Source organism: Triticum aestivum, chromosome 7A (genome assembly GCF_018294505.1).
Source record: "Triticum aestivum cultivar Chinese Spring chromosome 7A, IWGSC CS RefSeq v2.1, whole genome shotgun sequence".
Taxonomy (NCBI): domain Eukaryota; kingdom Viridiplantae; phylum Streptophyta; class Magnoliopsida; order Poales; family Poaceae; genus Triticum; species Triticum aestivum.
The window spans coordinates 18,195,862-18,206,933 of record NC_057812.1 but is presented as its reverse complement, the minus strand read 5'-3'; the positions used below and the strand labels follow the sequence as shown (position 1 = coordinate 18,206,933).

The window sequence follows — 11,072 nt, the reverse complement described above, 5'->3', positions numbered from 1 at the left end:
GCTGCCTTGTGCCTTCATTGGCAAGCGTTGTTTTCGACGTTTGTCTGACTCGATGCCATCTGTACTACACAACTGACTAGCTAGGTATGTAATTAGGCTGGTTGTAATGGGGAGTATCATATACTAGTATCATGCATATGATACTAGTGTATGATACTACCTCTCTAATGCATAGTATCATATATTAGTACCATGTAGTATTCCATTTATTGCCATGCATGACACAAAGTAGCATAACATTTAATATGATACGGTATCATGATATGATACTACACCCTCTTTTTCTTCATTTAATGTTATGACACCTCATCAAAATTGCCTCGTTGGTATGCATGATACTAGCTATGATACTACCATTACGACCAGCCTTATTGAGTACTACAATTAACTATGTAATCAGTGCTAATGCATGTGATCAGATCCACTTTAATTGGAGGCGCTGGCAAAGCATCCATGCATGTTAGCATTCTGTGTTAACTACTACAGTTAACTATGGTACTCATATGGGCTTTCCGTTACAAAGCTACAAACAAGCGCCTTGAGTCTTCCATAAAGAAACTAATACTTTCCTCATGATATCGGTTACAGTATAAGAGCACCGTAACTTTGCCTTCACTAGCTAGTAGCTACCCCAAAACTACAAATTCCCAACACAAGCTTTGAAGTTTCAGAGTTTGGCGCTTCATTAACCAATATAACGATCTATAACAAATCAATGATTCGAGGATGTTTAGGCACAATTAAATCTAACGGCTAGGTGATGCTTAGGTACATGTATGACGAATTGAAGATATAACTTTCATACTTGTCATATGATCTACCGGAGCGATGGCTATTTTGCATTTTGCCAGGAATTTCTAGCCCATCTCTTATTTTTCTACTGTGCTATGCTTATAATGGAGTATATCGAAAAAAGTCCATTTTACTCCCCTCAACAAAGTGGCTGGTTCACATAACACCCTGACCATTTTTTCTGTTCCCTTAACCCCCTGATCTATCCTATACCGTTCACAAAACATCTTAGCTGGGTTTGCTCATTTGTTTTGCTGACGTGAAGGTAGTCAAAGCGGTATTTGACCAGTGGGGCACCCTTGTCAGGTTGGGGCTCCTTGACCCCGCCGTTAGCCGGCGACTCCTCGGAGCTCCGCCACCTGACCGCATCTCCTTCTCCACGCGCAGCGTGCCGGTCTCTGTCTTCCCTCTCGCCTAGCCGCCCATCCAATCTCCACAAGGCCACGCTATGGCACGCGTCTCGTCGTCTAGCTCGGGATGGAGGACAACATCATCTCCTCTGCCATGCAAAAAACGGGCATCGGCCTAGGTCAGAAGACCATGCGCCATAGAACACGCCGAGGGCGAGGAGCTGACCAACGATACCAACCTGACGCGACCGAGCACACGGTCCATCTCCTGCCGCCGCACCAAGCGCTCGCACTAACGCCATGCCTCGGAGGAGCACCCCCGCGGCGTACGGAGAACCTGCTGCCTCGATCTCTTCCTCTGGCGACCCCTGCTTCTTCTCCTCTGTTTCCCGAGCAACGTGGTGCTCCCCTGAAGCAGAACAACCCTTCCATTTTGAGCTGCGCATCTCCGAGGACCTCTCCCATCGTGGCCAAGCTCTGCCGCCCGCTGCAATTCATTTTACTGCTCTGTAGAAGATGTAGGGGAGGTCGGTGAGCGCGGCGCGGACGACCGAGGCGCTGGCCGAAGTGTCTTCACTGCGCTGTAGAAGAGGCATGGGAGGTAGGTGAGCGCGGCCGTGGACGACCAAGGCGCTGGCCGGAGCACGACGACGTGCAGCAGGCACAGGAAGTAGCGGCGCTCGCCGTGGTGATGTCTAGGATCCTGGCTAGTGTGCCGCGGACCAGAAGCATTGAGTAGGGAGTCCTCGGGCGTCTCGCCGACGCCCAATTTAGTGCAGAGAACAGTGGTCGGATGCGAGGGAGGGAGCTCGGGGGCGACGCTCTAGGGGACACTCTAGCCGATCCCCTTGACGTGGAGGTACGGGGGAACGAGGCGGGACTTAGGGACAAGCTAGATGGCCTTGGGGTATTTTCCGGCCACGAGGAGACAAGCGGTGGTCGTGGAAGAAGCAGCTTAGAGCTCGGCGTGGAAGAAAAACAAGGCTCAAAATTGTGACGTGGTTTCCAGGGACCCACTAGCTGGTCAAATACCGCTTTGACCACGTCCATGTCAGCAAACAATCTGAGCAAACCCATTAGAGAAGAATTTTGAACGGTACTGAATAGATTAGGGGGTTAAGGGAACTGAAAAAATAATCAGGGGGTTATGTGAACCAGCCACTTTGTTGAGGGTAGTGAAATGGACTTTTTTCGAGTATATCATAGTAATAGGTTATGTCCAATATTTTCGTTGTAGGCAATAAAAATAGTGTTGGCTTTTCAAAAAGGTAGGGTAATTTTAGTAAGTTTCCTGATGACCTGTGATTAAAGTAGACTGCACACAAGTAAAGGACTTCTCGGATAATCCAATCACAAATCTTGATATACTTTTCTTATATAACTATATAAGCACGCCATGTTGTCATGTGGGGCATATATAATGTATGCCATCATCGTGGTTAGTGTGGATCGTGTTTATTGTTTAAGAAAATGCAGCAAGTCCCAACCTCAAGGCCTCAAGAGCGGTTGGTGAAGATAAGATGGGGAAGACAATAGGAAGCTCGACAATGGAGACAAAGAATAAGCAGGGCCTTCAATGGCATTGTGGCCTTTTTTACTCTGTTTCACATTATGTTCTAACCATGTGTGCTAGTAGCAGAGAGTACTAATTAACTGCAACGAAATTCCAATGGGTAATCCTAGAATACCATGTTTCTTGTTTGCACGAAATTCCACTGTCAGAACAGCGTCTCTGGACCGAGCATGGGACATGGCTGAATGGTAGGAGGAAGGGTACCTGCGTCAACGGCGAGGAGGCCGAGGGAAGCGGGATTCGCCATGAAGATCCCAGCAGTGGCGGCGCCTATGTACAGACCCATCACTAGTTACACAAGTTCTCCACGCAGGAAATTGAGCAGCAAGTAATCCTCTGCATAAGTGACGTCCTGATTTAGTGTTGATATATTCCATTTGTAGACATAATGAATAAATCAGGACAGTTACATAAGCATTATCGATTCTAAGGCCAAACAAACCTTAACCCAGATGAACAAATGGCGTAAATTTTGTTTGTAGCCCTTTCTCTGAAATGGTTTACTGCCTGAGAGACAAGTTTATTATGACTACTAAATAAATACCTCATGTTACTAAGATACTAATCACTGTGACTTTTTTCTACTGGGATAGCAAAGATAAACCAAAAAAGCAGGCACCTTTCCATGTGGGTTTTTTCAAGAAAAGAAGGGGTCCTATATCATCTGAAAACTAAGTGTTAGTTACATCTTTCATGGTAGCACTGCGATTCTACATCCTACAGCAGCTAAGGGAACATACATGTTAATATTCATTCTGTAGCCACAGAATGTTGCACCTTGCTTGGCAACAAATGAGAAGACGCAAGTTACTCGGAGAATAGAAACTCACAGTTGGCGATTTTCCGATCTGCTCTGCTCCCATGGTTTCTGCTTAGAATGAACTTGGAAACGAAAGAATCTCCACTCCACTGAATTATCTGCAGCAAATGCTTATAAAATAAAATCAACCCAGTAAGACAATGAAATTTCTAGAGGTAAAATAAAAAACGGAATTGTTTATTTGAATGTTAGGTCCCGTTTAATCTTGAGAGAGGTGTGATGTGACAGACGTTGGTAACAGCTGCGTTTAGATCTGGCAGCATGCTTTGATCCGGAAACACTAGTAATACACTGAGCCAGCAAGATATTAATAGTACTGGGTTTGTACAGACTATGCTGATGCCGACGGTATATCAAAAAAAAAAGCTTCCAACCTCCTCCCCATCCTGAACACAACAAGAATCAATAACAATGATTACTTCCCAGAGCTGGGCAATTTCATCAGACGAAACCAGAAAAAAAAATCCCATACAGGGATGCAGCTATGATTTCCATCACACTGAAAAGTGTAAGACATGCATACTACTTGTTCTGTTAGTAGATGAGAAATACCAAAGAAGCGCGAAACTATTCGGCTCAATCCCTTGGCTTTCAGTTCAACCGCGGTCCAGTCCCCCTTAATGCCAATACCAAAGCACTGCTAAAAAAGTGAACTTCTCCCTCAAGAACAAGAAAGAGCCTCTCAATTGGTTGGTTGGGTCCCGTGGTTCTCTTCCTAGTTCTAGGGTTCTTGCGTTAGATTGTCCAGTCCCCCTAGGCTTAGGGTACTTATACCGGGGGGGGGGGGGGGGGGATTGAGGGAAGGTGAGCGGGAGCGCACGTACCTCGAGGGATGCGGAAGGAGAAGCGCCGGCGACTGCGGCGGTGTCGACGCGGCGGCGGCGGCGGCAGTGATCTCCTCCGGCGCCGGCCATGAATCCCTCCTCACTCTGCTTCCGTTTGTGAATGGAGTGAGCGAGAAAGGGGGAGGCGCTTTATGTGGGCTGGGCTGGAACCGGCATCTTACTGGACCGGGCCGGAGAGCTCAAGAAAAGCCTCTCGGGTTTTGGAGAGTGGTTGTTGCAATACGCTTTTGAGTTTTGTTTATTTATTTATATTCTGACTTTTGAAATACTCCAGTATTAATTCCTTTCTGCTAAAAAGGACTTTTTTTGAAAAGAACTTCACAAGATGAAGATGTCCACTACTTGATCTTTGTTGAACTGTTAACTAGTGCGTGGATTGTTAGTTATATATGGTTCAGTGTTGGAGCGTGACCAAAACAATTGGGGGGCTACTCCATGTCAGATCACACAATATGCATGAAAAAGGCACTAAGTCATATTCCATTCGTTCAGAAATACTTGTCATCAAAATGGATTACCACTTCTTCACTTCCATCCAAATGCAAGGAGACTGCAATTCCATCCAAATCATACACGGGAGCAGATGCAGAGGTTGAGAAGGTTACGTCGGGGGAGGCAGGAGAGGACTGGCTGTGGCGGACAAGTCACAGTGGAGCATGCCCGCTGCCGGCGCTGGCCGACGGCGTACCCAACCTGAGTTGTGCCTCCTTCGCAGCGCCAACGAGGTCCGGCGCCCTTCTCGCGCGCAAGCACGGCAGCCGCCTTCTTCGCCAAATTCCTGAGCACGACACCGCACAGGGACAAGTGCCGGCACCGGAGCAGCAGAACACAGGCGTCCCACGGCGACGACGCATGGGGGCTGCAGCAGCTGGTCCAGCGTGGCCACAAGCTCATCACCAAAACTCTTCTCCGCTCGCCGCACCGCACCATCTTCTCCCGCTCTGTCGCGCCGCCCCTTCTGCTTCGTCGCGCCGCCCAGCTCCGCCCTTCACTTGTCCGCTGAGCGTTTGGATAAAACGTACTTTTTTTAACGAAATGTAGAGACGTAGCGGTCAGAATAAAGAGACGGGCCAAGGCCCAACTAGTTTATTTTGATGACAAGTATTTCCGGACGGAGGGAATACTACATTTGACTAATTGACCATGTCATCAGTTCACAAATTGACCATGTCATAAAACACAATATAAGGGATGACCTATTGAAGGGCAACTATGTGAGCTTTTCGAGCGTGAGGAGGTTATGTCTCGTCAGTGATCCAGAGTGGACTAGCTGCGCGACGGGGACAGGAACACCGAGTTTTTCCATGCCCGGGCCTCGGCGCGTAGGAGGACTAACATGATTACCTCGCTGGTGCATGAGGATGGCAGTTCATGTGACTCACAGCTGAGCTCGAAGGTATGGTACAATTTTTTTATGATAATATTTTTACTTCTGAACCTTGCGTGTCTCCTGATGTTGTGCTTGAAGCTATACCTCGAAAAGTCGTGGATGATACGAACGAGGATCTTTGTAAACCGTACTCTATTGAGGAAATCAAAGCCCTCTTCCAGATGGGACCTACCAAGGCTCCGGAACCTGATGTTTTCCCTGCTTTGTTCTCTCAAACTCAGTGGAACTTCCTGGAAGAGGAGATATGTCATGTTGTGAGAAGCTTTTTGGAGGGAAGACCTATACCAGAGGGGTTTTGTGATTCAGTTATTGTTCTTATCCCCAAGGTTGCTAGACCAAAGCATTTGTAAAAAAATCGACCGATTAGCCTATGCAATGTGTTCTACAAGATTGCTTCAAAAGTTTTGGCAAATCGTCTCAAGCTGATTCTTCCTATTGTTGTGTCTGAGTTTTAGAGTGCATTTGTGCCACTATGCCAGGTAGATTAATCACTGACAATTATCTTATTGCTTATGATTGCCTGCACACCATAAGATAACAATATGCTAAGCAACCTTTTTTTGCCTTGAAGATCGACATGATGATCGTGTCAAATGGAACTATCTTCATGGTTGTTTGTGTAAGCTTGGTTTTGCCCTGGTTTGGATTGAGCCTGTTATGAGGTGTGTTTGGATTATCCTAACACGTACCTCGAGGGATGCAGAAGGATGAACGACGGTGCCTATGACGCGGCCGGCGGCCATGATTTCCCCCTCACTCTACTTTCGCTCATTTATTTTCAGAGACTGCTTCCGCCATGAACAGAGTGCGCGCTGAGGAGACGCGAAACACGTACCCCGCGTGCCCATTTGGGCCAGCCCGCTTTGCGGTGGAGGATGCCCTCTGTTTTTGTCGTTTCATGTTTTGGTTTTGTTTTTTGTTTCCTTCTTCTTTAAATAATTTGGGATATAAAAAAAGATCAAAATTTCAACAAAAACGAATTTTGAGAAAAATGTTTGAGGAATCATAAAATGTTCGTGGATTTATAAAAAAGATATTATAAAATAGATGTATATAAATATTATAAGATATAATTTTTTTAGGAAATTATAAAACGTTCATGAATTCAATAAATGTTCATGATTTGCATTCATTAATCTATGGAAAATAGATGTATGTAAATACAATAAGATATACAATGAGAATAGGCTTATTTATGAATATAGAAGGCATTAATAGCACGAGAATCTAAATTAGAATTACTACCACAAGATCCAAAGTGGGCATGATACCATGAGATAAAAAATGAGCGTTAATATTCATGGATTGGACACGAATAAACAAATGCATTAGCGCTAGTAACAGGATATCTAAAACAAGTGTGCATATCACATTTATGAACATTACACATATTAATATCAAGAGATCAAAAATGAGGACCAATTAATGTATCTATGTGAATTTGTTATAGATAATAATCATCTGGATGCCGATGATCAAGATGTATTGCATTAATGAATCTATGGAAAAATAGATATATAAAAATGATAAGATATAAAATGAAAATGTACTTATTTACTAACATGTGGGCATGAATACCACGAGATCCAAAGTTTGCATTAATACCGTGATATTCAAACTGAGTGGTATTATTAATAGATTTGAGTCGAACACAAATGCACGAGCATTGGTTACAAGAGATGCAAAAACAAGCATACTACATTTACGAAAATTACATGTATCATGAGTAGATCCAAAATGAGCACCAATGTATCCATGTGAATTTATCTGACAATAGCATTCGGATATCCATGGTCAAGTTGTATTGCATTAATCCATCTACAAGATTTCTTTACCTTCAATCCATCTAAGGGAATTTGATGTATATATGTATGAAGAAAAATATCAAATGAGACTTATTTATAAATAGAAAGGGCATTAGTACCACGATATTGAAAATAAGAATTAATACTACGAGATCAAAAGATAGCACTATTACTAAGAGATCCAAAATGAGAACCAGTGTATCTATGCGAATTTGTTTAACAAGAGCATTTGGATATTCACGGTCTAGTTTTATTGCATTAATCCATCTACGGGTTTGTTTCCTTCAATCCATCCGCAAGAATTAGGTGTATATATGTATTAGAAAATATCAAATGGGGCTTATTTATAAATATAGAGGCTATTTGTTTTGCGGGGTAAAGGGAGATTTCATTACTCAAGGAGGCATATCAGCCTTCGAAAGGTTTACAACAAAGTCCAGCCCCGAGCACAGCCAAACTGTAGTGCAGGGTGTAGCACGTCCATACGCGGCAAGCGCATAACTAACCTTATTCTGCGACTGACTAATAAGAGTAAAAGAAATCTCCCTATGAGCATCTTGTGCCAGTCTTCGAATCTCCTCAACGAGCACACAGTATTGTGATCTATCTCCAGTACGTGCTAGAAGCATAGACACCGCTTCGGCACAGTCAAGCTCAACCATAATGAGCAGGTTCGTACGGTAAAGCGCAAGCTCCAGGACCTCTCCGCGCAGCTAGCCAGCTCTGCCTCAAGGCCATTATCGCATGTAAGGTGCTGTCTACAAGCAGTATAGATGATGTTGCCTCTATCATCACGAAGAATCATACCACCCCCTGACTCTTCGGTTGGAGCGACATGGCTGCCATCTGTATTGAGCTTAGCCCACCCTGGTGGAGGAGGGGTCCAGTGCAACTCCGGCTTGGGGACTTCCCTTGTGTGTATAACCGGGAGGCTATCATGCACCACCATTTTCCCTTTCTCCAAGTCGCCATGAGGGTGCTGATGGATACAAAGCAGAGAGGTGATGTACCCATGGAGGAAACAGCGAGATGCTTCTGTTGGGGGCGGCGCCTTATCATGTGTGATCTCATTGCGCACATACCAAGCTCTCCACATGGTCATAAGGACAACCATACGCGCTGTTTCAGACAGCGGCTCAAGGAGGGAGAATAGCCACTCCGGACCATTGTTGCATATAGTATCCACCTCCGGGATTGGCCAATCCAAGGCCATGGCATGCCACAGTTCGCGAGCCAATGGGCACCTGCAGCATGCATGGAACCCGTCCTCACGTTCAATACCACATAGGGGGCATATGTCAGTAAGCTCTAGATGGCGAGAAAATTTGTTGGCCCAAATAAACACGCGTACCTTAGGGGGAGCAGGGCACCCCCATATGATCTTCCAGATGGCACAATGACCATCTAGTGCCCTGCTCGAGGCTGTCGCCGATGAACGTTCATGCTCGTCCATGGCAAGGCGGTAGGCAGAGTGAACGGTAAAGATACCATTCTTCTCCGGGCTCAAGGCGATCATGTCATCGGTGATGCGGGTCGACGTGCGGATGTTGGTGATGGTATGCACGTCCGCCGGTAGGAAGTGGCGTCGTAGGAGGTCCAGCCGCCAAGCGCCAGACGCATCCAGGAGCTCTACCACTCGTCGAAGCCTGCATGTTCCTTGCTGCGTGATTGGGCGCCCAGTCGGCTGCGTGGGCAGCCAACGGTCCCGCCAGATCCTGATGCTTTGTCCATCACCCATGCGCCAGACTAGGCCCTTTTTCAAGAGCGCAAGCCCATACTGGATGGCCTGCCAAGTGGGGGATGCATTCCCGGGGAAGACTGTGTCCTCAAGACGCCCCTCCGGGTAGTATTTGGCTTTCAGTACCTGCGCACATAGACTGTTAGGATTGATTAAGAGCCTCCAGGCCTGTCTGACAAGGATGGCTTGGTTAAAGAGAGGAAGTCTCTAAACCCCAGCCCGCCCTTCATTTTCTGTTGTTGAATCTTTGGCCACGCAGTCCAGTGAGTTTTCCGTTTGCCCTCTACAGAGCCCCACCAAAAATTACGGACCATCCTATTCAGATCATCGCAGACTGACATTGGTAGCTTGAAAACACCCATGAATATATATATATATATATATATATATATATATATATATATATATATATATATATATATATATATATATATATATATATATATATATATATATGTAGGAATCGCCTGTGCAGCTGCTTTAATCATGGTTTCTTTGCCGGCAAGGGAGAGTGTGTCACCCCAAACAATAATCCTTTTCAGAAGGCGAGACTGCAAATTCTGAAATTTACCTTTGTTCATACGACCATCTGGGATAGGGAGGCCTAGATATTTCTCCTCAAACGTGTCCAAGTTCACATGCAGAACAGACCGGATCCTCTCCTGTTTGGTGGCCGGGCATGAATTACCAAACAAGAGGTTTATATACTGCCCTGTAGCACGCTCATATGAGTGTAGCACTTCGCACACTTTAGTTGCTTGTTCCTCGACTGCTTTAAAAAACAACAGTGTATCATCTGTAAATAACAAATGAGAGATGCCCGGTGCTCTATGACAAACTCTCAATGGAGTTAAGTCTCCTTTCATCTCGCCCTCCTTTAACAACACAGAGAGACCGTCAGCCACAAAGAGAAACAAAAACGGGGAGAGAGGATCACCTTGCCGAAGCCCACACGACGGTGCGAACGAGTCCAAGAGGGTTCCATTAAATTTAATTGTGTATCTCACCGAGGTGATGCATGTCATGATCCATTCAACCCAATGGCGATCAAAACCCAACTTTATCATCATTCGCTCCAAGAAAATCCAATCCACCCTATCATATGCTTTGGAGAGGTCAAGTTTATAGGCACAAAAACTGTTTTCCGGCTTCTTCTCCTGCTGAATAGAATAAATACACTCAAAGGCCACCAATGCATTATCAGTAATCATCCGCCCAGGGACGAAGGCACTCTGCTCTAGCGAAATAATTTCATCCAAAATGGGGCGGAGCCGGTTAACCAAACATTTGGCCACAACCTTGTATATGACATTGCACAACCTTATTGGTCTGTATTCTGTCAGCCGCTCTGGTTTGTCTACCTTCGGGATAAGAAAAATGGAAGTGTCCTTCACCCCCTCAGCCATTCTTCCAGAACTAAAAAACTCTTTCACCCCTGCAATAACCTGCTCTTGCATGACATCCCAGTTCCTCTAGAAAAAGCGCGCGGGAAATCCATCCGGCCCGGCGCTTTGAGAGGTCCAATCTGAAAAAGAGCGTCCGATATCTCCTTATCTGTGAAGTCTGCACACAGACCATCATTCATGTTGTCAGTCACACGAGCATTAATCAAATCAATTATCGGGTCGGCACAGAGTGTAGTGTCGGCTGTAAAAAGCTTAGTGAAGTACGATGTTGCCATGGACGCCATAATATTGTGGTCTGTCTGGACCACTCCTGCCTCGTCCACAAGCGACTTAATGCGGTTTTTTCGAGCCTG

At 45.5% G+C, this 11,072-nt stretch overlaps 1 long non-coding RNA gene across 1 annotated transcript; it reads right to left on the bottom strand.

The window, feature by feature from the left end:
* Window positions 1–1,188: 1,188 nt before the first annotated feature.
* On the bottom strand, window positions 1,189–4,473 carry LOC123153732 (uncharacterized). The gene is made up of 3 exons (XR_006476564.1): window positions 4,360–4,473; window positions 3,546–3,633; window positions 1,189–3,051 (listed from the first exon to the last, which is right to left on the bottom strand). It is a non-coding gene; the product is annotated as an uncharacterized lncRNA (long non-coding RNA).
* Between the last annotated feature and the right edge of the window lie 6,599 nt (window positions 4,474–11,072).